The following is a 17,204-nucleotide window of genomic DNA, read 5'->3' on the forward strand; positions in this document are numbered from 1 at the left end:
GACTCCCATGCCTTCAGGGAGAACAGCCTAACAATTAGGTCTTGCAAAATGTACACCCTTGGAAATGCAACAGAAGAAATATTTTGAGGCAGATCAACGATCAGGAACAGCCTTTTACCACTGGAAGACGAGGATGTGATGCACCATAAAAGAATTTTGATGCTGGAAGCAAAGTACAAATTCAGGCCTCAAACCTGCAAACATTTAAGCATGTGCTTCACCTAACTACTCCCTGGATTTCAATGGGACTGCTCATGGCAGTCAAGGTAAGCAGGTTCATAACCCTTTGTAGGATCAGGGCCACCATTAGAAAAAACGAGCACCTGCACCATATGATGTAGTTACTGCATACAACTAGAAAAGATTCCTAGCAAGTTTATCTGACAAAATTTAGCTTTTTTTTTTTTCTCCTGTTTATGATTGTCCATGGCAGCTTATGATGGTCTCAAATTTGTTATTCAAAGCTGTTCACCAAATCAATTTCTAAAAATGAATCTTGTTCCGTAGACAGTTTGCAAGAGGTCATGAGCTTTCAATATTTTCATCATGAGCTGCGTTAATGTTAATTGAACATTATGGTCACATGGTGTTCCTGTTCCCTAATTAGCTCAGCACAACTCCTAGAATCAGGTCTCCAGCATGACCATTTACACATAAAACTTCCAAGTTTGCTCTCTGTGAATAGTCTCCATTAGATATTTAAAATTTGGTGTTAAGAAATTGAACTTATTCAGTAGACTGTTTGTGGAAAGTGAACATACAAAGGGGAGTGAATGTAACCCATTGATCAGTGTATGTTGTGTCCTCTTCTGTACCTGATCCAGAGGATGCGAGTCTCTTATTAATTTAGATGGAATTAATGTAATCCAGTCACTGTCCAAAATCAAACGGTGTTAGACAAGTGTAACTCCAGGAGCCCCTCAATGCTCATTGGTGGGTATAACTCATATCAGGCCTGATACATATTATAACAGTGTGTTGTGGGCAGGGAGTGTATCTAAAAGGTATTGTCTAAACTGGTGATGCATTGGTGATCATTGGGTGATGTATGTACGAGTTACGTATGTGTGCGGATATGTCCTTAAAATGTGTTTTGGGGTCAGCGCACAAATCAAGCCTGTCCTAGAAAAAGGAATGTGGATTTATCAGTCTGACTGGCTTGATCACAGGCAGAGGACAATTAAAGTATATTTACATATAAGGTAAACAAAGCAAGCAGTTGAGGAAACAGCTCACTGAGCAAACTGTGAGACAGTCTGCACCCCCAGGAAGCCTTCCTGGCTCCTGAGGTAAAGACAATGGTCTTTAAGAGATATACAGGGAGAAAAAAAGAAAACTAGAATATCTGTCTATCACTTAGGGAATGGAGAGGACAACACCCTCTGATTGTGTGAACATTGTATCCTGTGACGGGGTTGGGACTCACCACCACAGCGCTTCCTGTTGTTCGCTCTGGGAATTAGCTCAGTTCATGCAGAGCGCCCTCTGCTGGTGGTGTCCCGTCCATCTCTCACCCTAGATTGGCATCTCGACCCACGTTGCTCCCAGCTCGCGGTATCCTCTTCAGGACACTACCACCTGGCAGCGCCCACTGGTCCAGTCTCACCCCCTTCCAGGGGTTTCGTGTCATCAGTAGGCCTTCTCTTTGCCCCGAGCCACAATGGCCAACCACACCCCAAAGTCTAACCCCTTTTGGCAGGGGTCTGGTGCAGTCCATGATGGTCACTCCTAATGGCCAGGTGGAAGTGCAAGGGGGAAGGGTCAGGCCCGCCCTCTAATCTGGATCCTGACCCAGGGACCCTTTGGTGGCAGCCTTCCTGCCTGCCCTCCTTCTCTCCCTTTGTCCGTCTCTCTCTCTCTCTCTCTCTCTCTCTCTCTCTCTCTCTCTCTCTCTCTCTCTCATTTCCCCTTTGCACCAGGCTAGGCCCTTCTTCTGAGGGCCTGCAGCCTGGCAGATACTGGACGGGAGTTGCCTTCTGCTCGCCGCGCCGCGGCATGCCACACCTGGTGCTAGTCTCCTCACACAGGAGAGGGACCTTCACCCTCTGAAGGCCGGGGCAGGCTTTATATAGGGCCAAGCCTAGCCCTGATAGGCTGGCTGTAATACTGGTCCTTATTGGCTCTCTAACAGGCCCTCCTTGATTGGCTGCCGCTTTCCACAGCCACTCTGGCCTGTTGTAGCCCCAATCTGGCATGGGGGTGGGGCACCGCCCCACCACAGATCCTCTGACCTAGAGATGCAAGTAATTTGATGTAAGTGAGAAAACTGCTTATGCAGAGATTGTACTGTAATTTGGTTAAATGCAGTTTTAGTCACTAGAAAGTATTGATTTGTTTTGTTTGTAACTATACTGGTCTCTTTTTCTCTTGCTTAGTATCACAAATCTATTCCCTTTATTAATAAAACTTATTTTTAATTTCACTGTAAACCATCTCAATGATGTTATATTGAAGTAAAGAGAGAGTCCTCAGCTAACCTAACGTGCAAGGGACTGGACACTGCAGAGACACTTCTCTGGGGAACTCACCAATTGTTATCTGCAAGGCAAGGTTAAGACTGGCAGAATCTCAAGGAGGCACAGAGACTCGTGTGGCAGGGAGCTGCCACACAATTTAAGCCCCAGCAAAGCGCTTCTTTGATGAGGCAGAAGAGTAACACAGTGGCTTATGTTTTAGGCATTCCAAGGAGAGCATCCCAAGGTGTAAAGTTTGGTAAAGTTTATGCACTAACTTCAGCCTGCTTAGTACCATGGCAAAACAAAACTAAAATTAAAAATCCATTTAAACCTTTTATTAAAAGGAAAAACAGCTAAAGCATTTGAAATGTAGAGTATTAAGTGAGGCTTTCATGTTGACAACATGCCTTATTCCCTGTAGCAGGAGAGAGTTTTCAGAAGGAAAAACCCAATTGTTTGACAGTCTCTTAGGCCTTGTCTACATTATTGGGGTAAATTGACCTAAGTTATGCTACTCACATAGCTGCAGTCGACGTAGCTTAGGTCGACTTACTGCGGTGTCTACACTGTGCTGAGTCGATGGGAGATGCTCTCTGGTCAACTTACCTTACTCATCTCGTTCTGGTGGAGTACTCAAATCAACTGGTGAGCACTCTGCTGTTGATTTAGCGGGTCTTCAGTGCATCGATCGCAGCAGCGTAGATCCCTGGTAAGTGTAGACATTGCCTTAGATGGTAATAACTGTCCTTCTGGGGAAAAGAGAAGAAGATAGCTCAGATGAGCTGGAGCTGCTGAAATCCTATCCAGTTTTATCCCAAGTGAAGTTTGGGATTCAGCTGGAGCCAGTAGAAGTGGCAATGTCATATAGGCTCCCTGGCTTGTCTGGTTAGGAAGTCTCTCAGGATCAGGATAACAAATGTTGGGGTCCCAGGAGGTGGCAGCCATGATAGTGAAGTTTGCTCCAGTAGCCAGTTTTTCTCCACAAACTCTTTCTTTAATGATCAACAAAGGGAATGGTAGGTGGAATAGCCCATCCCCTCATTTTGTCCAACCATTAGGCCTAGTTTCTGACACACCAATTTTGGTTCACTGATTTCTGGTTTCACACTGTTCTTGTTTATCAAGCATGATCTTAACATAGTCCTTCACTTATATTGTTAGGCATTTTTGTTTGTACCAAATTAGTGTTTGTCTCCCTTTTGAACCCTTTTCCCATCAACATTTGTTAGCATAGGTTATTGTGACACTCATGAACTTTCACTTACCCTAATTGTGAGCTCAACTGTAAAAGTAAGTTGGTAGGCCCAATTATCACAGCAGTCTGTTATAGTTCTCAGCCAGCAAGCCAAGATCATTAGCTCAAGATCTTAGCTTTAAAAGTTCCAGATACAAACCCTGGTGTCTGCCACATGAACATAGATGAAGGAAATTAGAATTTTTTAAATTTCAGCAAACTACAACAGATTTGTTGAGGTACACAACCACCTCTATTACTTAATATAGGCATGCTTATATAAGGAACACGAGTGAGGATAGATAGTATTAGGAAGGAGTTTCAAGTGCAATGGGATAAAAGTATGTCCCATCAATTAAATCACATGAAGGCAGACAACTAAATACTGGCAAATTGTATAAGGGCTTGTGTACAAATGCAAGAAATCTAAATACTAAAAGGGGGAACTTGAATGCCTGGTATTAAATGAGCATATTGATGTAAGAGGCAACATAGAAACTTGGCAGAATGATGACATTCAATGCGACACAGTAATACTAGGTACAAAATATATATGAATGACAGAGTAGGGCATGCTTGTGGGGAAATGGCACTATATGTGGGGAAAAAAAGCTTAGAGTCAAATATGATAAAAATCTTAGATCAACTGTATCACAGAATCTCTATGGATAGAAATTTCATGATCGAATAATAAGAATATAGCAGCAGGAATATACTATCAACCCGACCAGGATGGTGATAGTGATTGTGAAATGCTCAGGGAGAATAATAACGTGGGATTTCAACTATCCCCTATTGACTGGGTACATGTTACCTCAGGACAGGATGCAGAGAAAAATTTCTAGACACCATTAATGACTGCTTTTTGGAGCACCTAATCCTGGAAATCACAAGGGATGAGGCAATTTTTGAATTCAATTCTAAGTGATGCACAGGATCTGGGCCAAGAGGTGAATATAGCTGAACTGCTCAATAATAGCGACTGTAAAGTAATTAAATTTAACATGCTGGAGGGGTGTGGGTGGCGGGAGGAAATACCAAAGAAGCCCACCACAATAGCACTTAACTTCAGAAAGGGGAACTACACAAAAATGAAGAGGCTAATTAAATAGAAATTAAAAGGAACAGTCACAAGAGCAAAATGCCTGCAAGTTGCATGGAAACTTTAAAAACACCATAATGGAGGCTCAAATTAAATGTCTATCTCAGATTAAAAAAAAAAAACCACTAGCAAAAGGACCAAAAAACAAACAAACAAACAAAAAAACCCCAAAACCCCCCAACAACCCCACCTTGTCTAAATAACTGAGTAAAATAAATAGAAGAAAAAAGGCATTCTTTAGAAACTGGAAGTCAAATCCTACTGAGGAAAATAAAGGAGCATAAGCTCTGGCAAGTCAAGTATAAATAGGCAGACCAAAAAAGAATTTGAAGAGCAAGTAGCAAAGGACAAGAAAACAAGGAAAAACTTAAATACATCAGAAGCAGAATGCCTGCCAATGAATCAGTGGGGCCACTGGACAAGCAAGATGCGAAAGGACCACTAAAGGAAGGCCATTGCAGAAAAGCTAAATTCTCTGCACCAGTCTTCCCTGCAGAGGATGAGCGAGAGATTCTCATTCCTGAGCAATTATTTTTAGGTGACAAAATCTCAGGAACTATCCCAGATTGAGGTGTTGATAAGAGGAGGTTTTTATCGAACTGATAAATAAAACAGTAATAAGTCACCAGGACCAGAATTCTGAAGGAACTGAAATATGAAATTGCAGAACTAATAACTGTGGTATGTAACCTATCATTTAAAATCAGCCTCTGCACCATACGACTGGAGGATAACTAATGCAACTTGAGTTTTGAAAAAAGGCTTGAGGGATTCTGGCAATTACAGGCCAGTAAGCCTAACTTCAGTACTTGGCAAATTGTTTGAAATAATAGTAAAGAACAGAATTATTTGACACATAAATGAAAACACTTTGGCGGGAAAAGATACAACAAGGCTTTTGTAAAAAGAAATCATGCCTCACAAATCAACTAGAATTCTTTGAGGGGGGGTCAACAAATATGTGAACAAGGGTGACTGAGTGGACATAGTGTACTTGTCTTTCAGAAACCCTTTGACAAGGTCCCTCATTAAAGGCTCTTAAGCAAAGTAATAAGTCATGAGATAAAAGGGACAGATCAGTAACTGGTTAAAAGACAGGAAACAAAGAGTAGGAATAAATGGTCAGTTTTCACAATGTAAAGAGGTAAATAGTGGTGTCTCCCAGGAATTTGTACTTTGACCAGTGCTGTTCAACATATTCATAAATGATCTGGGATAAGGCGTAAACAGGGAAGTGGAAAAATCTACAGATGATTCAAAAAATTATTCAAGATGGTTAAGTCCACAGCAGACTACAATGATTTACAAAGGGATCTCAGAAAACTGGGTGGTTGGGCAACAAAATGGCTGATGAAATTAAATGTGGATAAATGCAAAGAAATGCACATTGGATAATATAATCCCAACTATCCATACAAAATAATGGAATCTAAATTAGTCTGTTAGCGCTCAAAAAAGATCTTGTAATCACTATAGATAATTCTCTGAAAACATCTGTTCAACATGCAGCAGCAGTCAAAGAAGCTAACAGAATGTCAGAAAAAAAGTAGGGATAGATAAAACAGAAAATATCATAATACCGCTATATAAATCCATGATATGCCCACATCTTGAATAATGCATGATGAACCACTGGTCATACCCAGTATGCCATTGTTGTGTTCTTACCCAAATGGACAGTAACTGAGAGAAAACCTCAGCTAGACGATAATGAATCAAAACAAGCCTGAGAATGGAGACAGTAATAATTAAAAGATTAATGTGATTTACAAGGTGATTGGAACAAAGATAGGCCTATGCAAGGTGTGTCTAACAAGAGGGACCTTTCAGGCTTGGAAGGTCAAAGGAAGCATTTTATCTTCTAGGTGTGAGATTATATAAACATAGATAGTGGACTAGTAGCTAAGCACTGAAGTACTGTAAGAGGAGGTAAGAAAGGTTCAGATTCAACACTGTACTGAAACATCTGCCTAACTTCAAGCATGTGAGTAATCCCATTAGTTTAAAGCTAGGCAGATGCTTCAGTACCTTGCTGAATAAGGCCCAGCACAGATTCACATACTTATTGTTTACAATGTTTAAAGAATGGGAGAAATAATGATAATGCACTCTTGTAATACACTACACATAGCTACTGCAGGAAAGTGCTTCTGCCTGTTGAAGATGCAGCGCAGACGCCTTTCCTACTCTTTGTCATATCACTGTACCGAGCATGGTTGCACAAATACAGTTGTATTTTTACACCTGAACATATCAGCCCGTAATGCCAAATGCCAGGATTGAGGAAGGAATAATTGGGGCTGCTGGAATTGACACCACTGCATAGGGCCAGGAAACAATGGTGTACCATTTAAGTCCCATTTATTTTGAGGTCTTAAGTCAAACTTAAAACTGTAGCCTTTGGGGACAGATATTTGCTAGATAAGGCAATAAGTAATGCAATAAGCATACAAGCCTCAAAGCCCATAAGACAATAGCTAACTAATCAAGACATAGGGCCAAAGAGACTTAGCATAAGCACCTAACCAGTACATGACCCTACATCATAAGTTACCATACAATAGACTGCTGCATGGAGTAAGTGTATTAAAACTGCTAATATTTATATATGCTGCAATGTATCAGTTAAAGCCGGTTAGAGTAGTTTGGACATTTCGCCGATATAGGCTGTCAGCAATGTGCTTGCCACAAGTTGTCATGATGACTAAGTGATATAAATATTAATGAGCATGCAGGGGACTAACGAGTTAGGCTAAGAGAAACAGGGCACCCCAATATTAGTAGGGTGAAGAAATACAGATAAGGAAAAGGGCTGAAACCCCTACTGAATATACATTAGGCATAATGGCATCAACGTAACACATAATAAAAGCTCTATTCCAGTCTGCGTGCCTTGGGAGATGCCAGTATGGAGTACCACTGGTGATGGTGATTAGGAAGATAATGGCTAACACTTCAGGTTGTTCTGCAAGGAAAGGTGAGAATATATGGATGCTCAGAAACCCATTTTACGTTATCTCTATCTACCTTGCTGGGTTGTAGTGTTTGTAACTTTGCTAACCATGTCAATAAAAATGTTACAAATATAGAAGTTTTTTCCTAAGTAAGAGTATTGCAACTGTGCACATTGGGATTCCCAAATTAATATAATTCTAACACTGGGCCTGATCTGGGGGGATTAGAGCCTACAAATCTCAGTGTATTAATTTGTCAGTTGAGCATTCTTAAGTAATACATAATCAATAGGTTACATAACAACTGGTGTATAGTTCTTATACTGGGTCTCTATAGAGAGGTGGATTTTATGCTCAGGGAATAGGACATCATCAGTTCAGCAAAATACAAGACCAATCATTGTGTCTTGCTGAACCAAAAAAAAGTATGTGAGAACAAAATGCAGACGAGTGGGTTGCAGACCTGCCATAGCCTAGGCTAAGTGTTGGATTCCTGAATAGGGCCAGGGCATCGGACATGAGTGGGGAGAATGAATGAAATGACAACAAAGGTTAACAATTCTTGTAGAATAGGGGAAAGCCTGAGCTGGAATTTGGAATGGGAGGGAGAAAGTGAAAAATTCATTCTTCCTGAAGTCTGTGCAGAGCTAGTTCTTACATTGTGGCAAAACCTGCAGTCACAGGTTTCCTAGTTCCCCTAATCTGGGGTATCCCATCCCACCTGGTTAAACTGACATGTCAGTGTGAGGTTTATTGTGTATTTATTTATTTATTTTTTTAAAAAAGCTTAGTTTCCGGAGCTCAGTTACATAGCAACTGAAAAGTAATCTGCAATTATGTGGCTGTGTGACTGCAGTATACACAGAACCTACTCTAGCTCCACATAGCATAGACTAAGCTACTCCACCCTGAAGGAGATATCTTGGGGATATGTCTACACAGGGATAAAAAACCTGTGGCACAGCTGCAGCTGGCCCCGGTCAGCTGACTTGGGCTCAGGGGCTAAAAAATTTCTGTGTAGATATTCAGGGTCCCAGAGCTTGGACGCCAGCCCAAATGCCACCACAGCAGTTTTACAGCCCCACAGCCTGAGCCCTGTGAGCCCAAGTCAGCTGACCCAACACCCACGGGTGTTATTCCTATTTGGGTACATCTACACAGAAATCACTTGAGTCCCATGGGGAATCAGGATGTCTCCTGGCCTGTCTGGAACACAGAGCCTTCTCCTTTGTTCTGTTAGCAGGATAGCTCCACCCACTATTCTGTTAACTCACTGCATAAAACACTCACCTCTCAATTATAGACTTCTTACTGTCATTCCCACTCCCTACAATTCTGAGCTAACTGCCATGGCAGAATAGTTTGGAATAAATGGGAGAGGAGGTGGTTTTATACACAGCGACCATCCATCTTGGGGTCATGGGCTCGATTGACTAGCCTCATAATGGGCTCTGCTTTGCTTGATCCGGCTATATTTGGGTGGGAGGTTTGAGATTTAGAAGAGCTACATTTGGTCATGTGCTGTTAGATGGCTGTAAATATCCTGGTAGAAGTTGATGGAGATGATGGTGGAAGGATCATGTCTGGGACAGAAGGAGTGAGAACTAGAGCTTGACTTTTCTTAGTTCTGAGAAATAATAGTCACAATTTGTATTAAGGGCACATTTATAAATAGTTTATATAGGGTTAATAAATAAGTATATTTCAGACATGAGTAGTATATGTCATAGATAGGTATAAATGCATCAGTAGTTGTGTTCTAGATGGTTCTACATGGTTATAAAGAACCTACTGATCTGTTGGTCTTTAACATCTATATCAATTGATTAATCACTGTTTATTATTAGCCCAATATAAAATTTTTGTAAGTGTGATTAACCCCACTGATGGAGGGAGAGTTAGAGCTTAAATTCTTAAATAGAATAATGTTCTTAGGTGGAGAATAAGAAAAAACACAACCTTCTCACCAGCACAGGACTTGGTGGAGATGAAGGGATATCTTATAAAGAGGCCTGAAGTAGAAAGTTCAGATAAGAGTGAAGCAATTTTGGACAGGAAAATAACTCCTGGAAGGAACAGGCACCATGGAGTGGATAGGAGGAATTAAATTTCTACATCGGTTGATTTTAGTCTGACACAGAGAAGACAACAATTCTTGATACTGAAACTCTGAGAAGTAGGGCTGAGAGAACCTTCTTCGCAAGAGCAATGGAGCAGTGAACTCCATGGAGATTAAGCTGAACTGAATGCTGAAAACAAACTGAAGCCTGAAAATAAGGCTTGAATTTGTGAGTGCCAAATGGCTACATTAATATTGGCTGAAATCTCAGTTGAACTGAAGATGCAAACGTAGCAGTGTGGCATGAAATAAAGAACAGGCAGGAAGTGAAGTGAAGTGCAGAATTGCAGTTTCCTTCATGAAAAGAACAGGAGCACTTGTAGCACCTTACAGTCTAACAAATTTATTAGAGCAGAAGCTTTCGTGGGCTACAGCCCACTTCATCGGATGCATAGAATGGAACATATAGTAATATATATATATTATATATACACACACACACACACACACACACACACGGTGGAAGTAGCCATACCAACTGTAAGAGACTAAATAATTAAGATGAGCTATTATCAGCAGGAGGAAAAAACTTTTGTAGTGATATCCAAGATGGCCCATTTAGACAGTTGGCAAGAAGGTGTGAGGAGACTTAACATGGGGGAAATAGAATCAATATGTGTAATGACCCAGCCACTCCCAGTATCTATTCAAACTCAAGTTAATGGTATCTAGTTTGCATATTAATTCAGGCCCAACAGTTTCTCATTGGAGTCTGTTCTTGAAGCTTTTCTGTTGCAGAATTGCCACCCTTAAGTCTTTTACTGAGTGGCCAGAGAGGTTGAAGTGTTCTCCTACCGGTTTTTGAATGTTATGATTCCTGGTGTCAGATTTGAGTCCATTTATTCTAGATATCTAGAGATATCTAGTTTGGCCAATGTACATGGCAGAGGGGCATTGCTGGCACATGATGGCATATATCACGTTGGTAGATGTGGAGGTGAATGAGCCCCTGATGGCATGGCTAATGTGATTAGGTCCAGTGATGGCGTCACTTGAATAAACATGTGGACAGAGTTGACATCGGGCTTTGTTGCAAGGATAAGTTCCTGGGTTAGCTTTTTTGTTGTGTGATTGCTGGAGAGTATTTGCTTCAAGTGTGGGGGTTGTCTGTAAGCGAGGACTGGTCTGTCTCCCAAGATCTGGTAGCGTGAGGGATCATTTTTCAGGATAGGTTGTAGATCTTTGATGATGTGCTGGAGTTGTTCTTCCTCTAGAATTTCTATTTACAAACACTATTTATAAAGATGTAATTGACTGTTCAAATAGCTGATGCTTAAAATGGATTTCCTTGTATACCGACCACACAAGTGCTATATTATAAATATACAAATTACATACATGAAAGTGTGATGTATGATTCTATAACATACTGTGTACTTTCATGGCTGCTAAATACAGGACATAAAAACACAGGGACAATGTTAGTTTTATGTAAGGGTGACAAACCTTTGCAATTCCTATTCCCTACTGTAGAACTGTAGGCTGACTTTAGTCCCGAGCCTGATTTTACCAGGTTTGGATTCTACCTGATTGGATATGCTAGCGCTGGTCAAGTTGCAGTTTCTATCCTCTCCAATATTTATTGTATTTTCTTCTGTTGCCAGTAGCCTACGAGAAGAGGATGGAAGAGAGAATTATAAGTCTCTGCCTGACCATATTTTTTTTCTATGAATGGGACAGAAATATACTGAGTGTAGCTTTTTCCCTAATAAATGTAACACAAACTATGTTCCCTAGTTCATGGGTCCTCATCCTGGAGGGTCATTATCCCTGGAGGTCTCAAACAAGTCCAGGAGGGGCATGGCCTCCCTCCCTTTTTATGGCTCAAAGGAAAGAGGATCCCCAATTTTTTCTCTTATAACATGGGGTCACAGTATGGAAAAAAAGAATTGAGATGCTTACCAAGGTATACGTGCAATTACATTTTCATGCCATGAAGACTTAATTTATTGTCTATCCTGCTCCTTCAACAAAACACGAGATGAAGAATTTTCCTACACTTCAGTTATGCTGTACATTTTTCCTTTTTTGTATGCAATATTAGATGTAATTAGATCTCTGCCACACTCAGCATTTCCAAGTTGGTGTCATTGGGCTGTACCTTAGATTCCTCATCAAGTTCAGTTCTGCACGTACTGTAACAATAGTGTTCTTTTTCTAAATCGGCTTCAAGTCACAAACAAACTCAGTTTAATGCTCTGCAGAATCCCAGCTTTGCAACGATCTGTCTTGTTTATAATTCCTTGGGTAAAAAAAAATCCTTTTCATATATTTTACAATATATGATATACACGTGTTATTAAGAGTTCGGATTTCTCTAGAACCAAACCTTACAATAGCTTGCAGTTAGACATTGGGAATGCTCCTGAACCTGAGGTAAAGAAAGCAGATTATAGGGTATATCCCCAAGACTAAAGAGGGTGAGCATATCCAGACAGGAATCCCCATGAAACACAAGACTGCTATCCACAGCAAGTACACTACATCTAAAAGTAATATATAACAAAGGCAAATGTTAACACATGAACTCATTCATTCAACACTGTTTAATACTTACACTCTAAGTGGCATTATGTCCCCATAAGTGAAGTGAATGCAAGGCACTTGATTAAAATACAGTATCCTCAACTAATGTATGTGTTAGGTTAATAGCTCAATTGTATACAAAATCCAGTAACATAGATCCCACTAGAATTTCCTTGTATGCATTATACATACTACAGTCACACTATATATAAATAACTTTTACTTTGAGCTTGTGTGTGTCACTGCAGCCCTTGTTTAGGGGTGAGTGTCACTGAAGAAAGTTTTTAAAGACAACACAACAGTGTACAATCAATCTATCTAGATAGCCTAATTTGTCCTACTGAACTGCAAGTGTTTGTCACTGTGATGGATACACTGCTCTCCAATATCTTTCTTTAAAAAGGCTCACCCACCCTGCTCCCACACACAGTGATGTGCTCAATATGGTTAATTTCAAAACCAAGTTGGAGAAATCAAAAAAGCAGTTCATACAATAATGAAACACTATTATAGATGTGGCGATCATCACTTATGCACTAGATACAACACACTCTGTTGTGAAATCTTAATGCATTCAGCTGAAGAGATACATGTGTGGAATATGGTTTTGTGAGGGCATGCAATTCCTAGTGGTCATATATGTTGGCTATGGAGTATGATGAGCTACCTAGGGGAAAAGTTTATCTTAGTAGGCCAGGGCAAGAAGAGAATACCCAGCTTCACAGCAAAGGGCCCCAGTACAGATGGAGGTGGTGGTGGGGGTGGGGGTGGTGAAAAGGAGAGCTCATGTAAGCAAACTATTCCTGTGCACTGCATCTATATTCATTTCTTCTCTGCCTCTGACATCTGTGTAAGCCATAGGTGTTACAACAAACCAGGAGTTATATGCATCTGTAGCACGTGGTCTCATGAAGGGGAGACAGATCAATCCTTGTTCCTGGCAGATTGCTTTTTTGTTCAATTAACACACATTTAGGATGAGAGAGATGCTACTGGATTACTGGAGGCAGGCTGTTTAAAAGAGCACCTGTCCTCAGTCTCCATAGCCAGTTGTGGGACCTCTACCCTTACTACAGTTATGGGTTCAAATGATCAAATTACAGCCCTTCTCCAATTCCTCTCCAGTCATCACTAGGGTGAGGCTCCATCTATTCTCCAGGGCTGTGTTTGGTGCTCAATCAGCAAGGAGATGTCACCTTTAGGACATGTAGCCATTAAAAAAAAAAAAAAAAAGAGTCAGCCACATCTTCTATTGCTGACAAAACTACAATTATGAGTATTCTGAGCTCAGAGTTGGGGAAGGAGGATGGGCCTGCTATAATAGCACATTTCAACTTGCAGGCATCCCAGAATGTAATTATGCACTTGCTGTGTTTATTTGTTTTAACATTTGCTTCACAGGTTTATAGAAATCTGGCCCCTAGGTTATAGTAGTACCTGGTCATGGTCTACTCTTGTGAGGTGATTTAAGATTAAAAAGAAAAGGAGCCCCCTGTAGCATCACATGAGCATTATAAATCCATATCCTCTTAAAATCAAAAAGTTTATAATGACAATCATTATTTCAACATGGAAATTAAGGATATTGTTCATTGTTTTCAACATGCATCAGCTCCCTTCTAATGAAGATATATTCATTATTGCAACTAACATTAATGGATATGATAGTCTTTGCATCTCAGCTGTATATATCATGTCTTGAATTAAGTTACAAAAATGGCCAATGTGTTACATGAATGTTTAGGTATCTATTTTACTTCATTTAACTGCACGTATCCTGCGTATTGGGACTGTTTACCCAGAAATGCTCCACTAATATGGCAAAAGCTTTGGAACAGGTAGAGAACTCCACTGTGTGATAAGAGGTATGTTATAGTTACGTATTAGTTCATACAAAAAAAAATCAGTAAATCATCTGTTTATTTGGCATCCAACTGCATTGAATTCACTAGGATTTGAGAGGCAGTATAAGCCAGGATCAGGTGTGAAGGAGTGAACCAGGTGTAAGACAGTTGACAAACAGGCCCTTTGCCCTAGATCAATCAGGGACTTCGGTGTGCGACTCATTGCAACGCTGAGCGTCATGGCACCTAACTTGTAGGCATCTAGAAAAATCACAGGAACAACACTATGATCCACAAAGCCTGAAGTAGGCTCTGTATTTAATGAATAGGGAGAGGGAGACCCCTTAGAATGGAGTAAAATATGACACAGGAATACAAGACAGAGATGGCTGAAGTGTATAATTTTTGGGTTTTTCTTCTTCTCTTTCTCTCACACACACACTTTTTTCATGGAAGCCTTCTAAATAAAATACTGTGTTTTTTTTTTAAAAAAAAGATATTCCTTAAGTTATGGAAAAATTCATTTTTAACTTTCATGGTTTGGGTTTTTTCCCCTTCATCCCTTCCCAGCATTTCCCTTTTGCAGTGGATTTTTTTTTTATAATTTCAAGAAATTGTCCTTCACTTCCCCCTGCAAATCTTTTGCCTTTTTACAAAACACAAAAACAAATACAAAACACAACATAACAAAAAAACAGCCTTCCCCTCTTCCCAAACTTTTACAAAGAGGAAGCAATAATAAGTGAGAGAAAATGGTTTATTCTCACTTCCAGTGCTGATGGTTGGGGTGAGTGTGTTAAAACAAAGACCCCCTCATGTCTGAAGTATTGTGGGAGTATCTCCACTATTTCAAAACAAAAAATATGTAGTTAAAAATTTTCAATAAAAATGTTGTGTCAATATTTCACAATTTTTTGTTTTCAATTAAATCTGATTTTTCAAACAAAAGCTTCTCAAACATTTCAACTGGCCCTACAAAATAAAGCATTCCTTCACCCAGTCTTGTAAAGTTTAATAAAGACAAGAAACAAGAAAAGAAAGTAGCAGCACTGATCACAGTATGCGTATTAACAAGAGTCACAGGTACAAAGAGCCAAGTCGTCATAGCAAGAGCCAGAAAGGAGACATGCAGCAGGGTAGAACTGAGAAAAAACTTCTACTCACAATTATAATTTAGGCACCATAAGCCAGGCATAGGCTGATGATCAGTTCTAAAGGAACCAACCCTCCTCTGTCTCAAGGAGGCCTGGAGAGTCTCTCCCATTCACTACAAACAATTTGTAAACTCAGAGGGAGGGGAAAAAATTCCCATACCTCAAGAAAACTGGTCCAGTCTTTTCGCTGGCTGAGAGGATGAACATTTGTAGCCTGAACTTCTCTTCCTGTTGAGGAAAATCCCTTACTCTTCTCATTTCTCCTAAGATGCCCCCCTCTGCTTCCAGCATGCAAGTGGTTCATTGAACTCTTCAGCTGTGGATAAGCATGCTAACTTCTGAAAGCGTCATCTTTTGAGATTCACCTGCAATTAGTTTCCAATTATCAATGTTGGCAATTGGACTGCCCTCCCTTTGTGCCTTCCTTTTATGTCTTAATTTTGCTTGTGGCAGATTTGCCCTTTCTGATTCCACACAGATGTGCACCAACAACTCCTCCTGGCATTTCCTCTGGCTTTTAGAAAAGAGAAGATGGATGAATTATCCAATTCTTATTTGACCAGAATTAAACCTTGGGGTTATCAGTGTAAAGCACAATAAAGAATACCTGGCTAAAGAAACAATTTATTCCATTTAGGCCAATTATCCTGGTTATAGTTCACCAGCTTCTAGTGATAAAAGCCGTTAATGAGCTTTGTCACTGATAGCATTACTTTCTAATCTGAATTCTTTTAGGATTAGCTTTAAAGCCACTTCCACAGAGATAAATTAATATTAAAATTAAATTGAAAAGTAATACATAGATACTGCTGCACCTAAGCAGTAGTGCAAAGAAGTTCCACAAACATGTGCTTGAATAAAACCCATTATTTCACTTTGTTATTTGTAACTTTTTAATATTTGTTTTCTACAGTCATAATTTAAAAAGTAAACACATGAATATACCTGAAGAGTCCAAACATTTTAGCGTGAAAAAAAATGGTTCAATTAAACTAATTTTTCCCCCCACAAAAAAAGTGTCTGCTTTCTATAGAAATTTTGATTTTTTTTTCTTTGGTCAAAAACCTGAATGCTCCAAACCTGAAATATTTTGATTTGTAAATACTGCCACAGTGCCTCATGAGAGCAATACTTTGTTTGTCTTATGTGCCCATTCCTCATTATAGGGCCAGCTTGCCAGTCTACATCTTCCAAGATGTGCTATGACTAGGGACCCAATCATGCACCACTGCTCTTCTCAAAAGGGAAGACCATGATGCACTGTGGGAACTGTAGTCCAACCAGGGAGGTTGGCCTACAAAGGAAAATGGGAGCATGAGATACCTGAACAACAACTCCCATCTGGCACCACGGTAGCATTTCAAAAATCAATATTTTTGGTTAATTGGTGAAGTGTTTTGGTATAATAATTTTTGTTAAAAAAAAATCAAAAATTTTCCACAGGAAAGAACTGTCCACTTTTCAACCAACTCTAGAAATTACGCCTTTGGGTATTTCTATAGCCAAACAGAAACATGCCACTGCTTACTATGATCTGCATCCTAATGACACAAACTAGGCTGTAGTTTTAGACTGTTACTATAGAGCTAGTAACTTAGCCACTACAGTCAGAAAATATGAGTTGTAAGCATACCAAAAGGGACAACATGGGATATAGGAATAAAAAAAGAGCTAAGATAAAAGTTATGGCACTTTGTGTTACTAAGTAAAAAACATGGCTTGACAACTTTAACCAGTTAAATGATTCAGTGCAGAGTACTATATGGAAAGTTTTCCACCTCACAAGACAAACAATCAAAAGCCTTTCAATATCCT

At 39.9% G+C, this 17,204-nt stretch overlaps 2 long non-coding RNA genes across 2 annotated transcripts in view; one reads left to right on the plus strand and one right to left on the minus strand.

Moving 5' to 3' along the window:
- The window catches only part of LOC122458906, a 28,502-nt gene extending 12,736 nt beyond the window's left edge, over positions 1–15,766 (minus strand). Inside the window, exons 1-2 of the long non-coding RNA XR_006279226.1 lie at positions 15,550–15,766; positions 3,063–3,205 (exon numbers count right to left, since the gene is read on the minus strand). This is a non-coding gene — a long non-coding RNA (uncharacterized LOC122458906). The remainder of the gene's footprint in view (positions 1–3,062; positions 3,206–15,549) is intronic.
- Positions 1–17,204, plus strand: part of LOC122458907 — a 522,220-nt gene that overhangs the window by 217,368 nt on the left and 287,648 nt on the right. The window lies entirely within an intron of this gene.

This window comes from Dermochelys coriacea, chromosome 2 (assembly GCF_009764565.3).
Source record: "Dermochelys coriacea isolate rDerCor1 chromosome 2, rDerCor1.pri.v4, whole genome shotgun sequence".
NCBI classification, from domain to species: Eukaryota; Metazoa; Chordata; order Testudines; family Dermochelyidae; genus Dermochelys; species Dermochelys coriacea.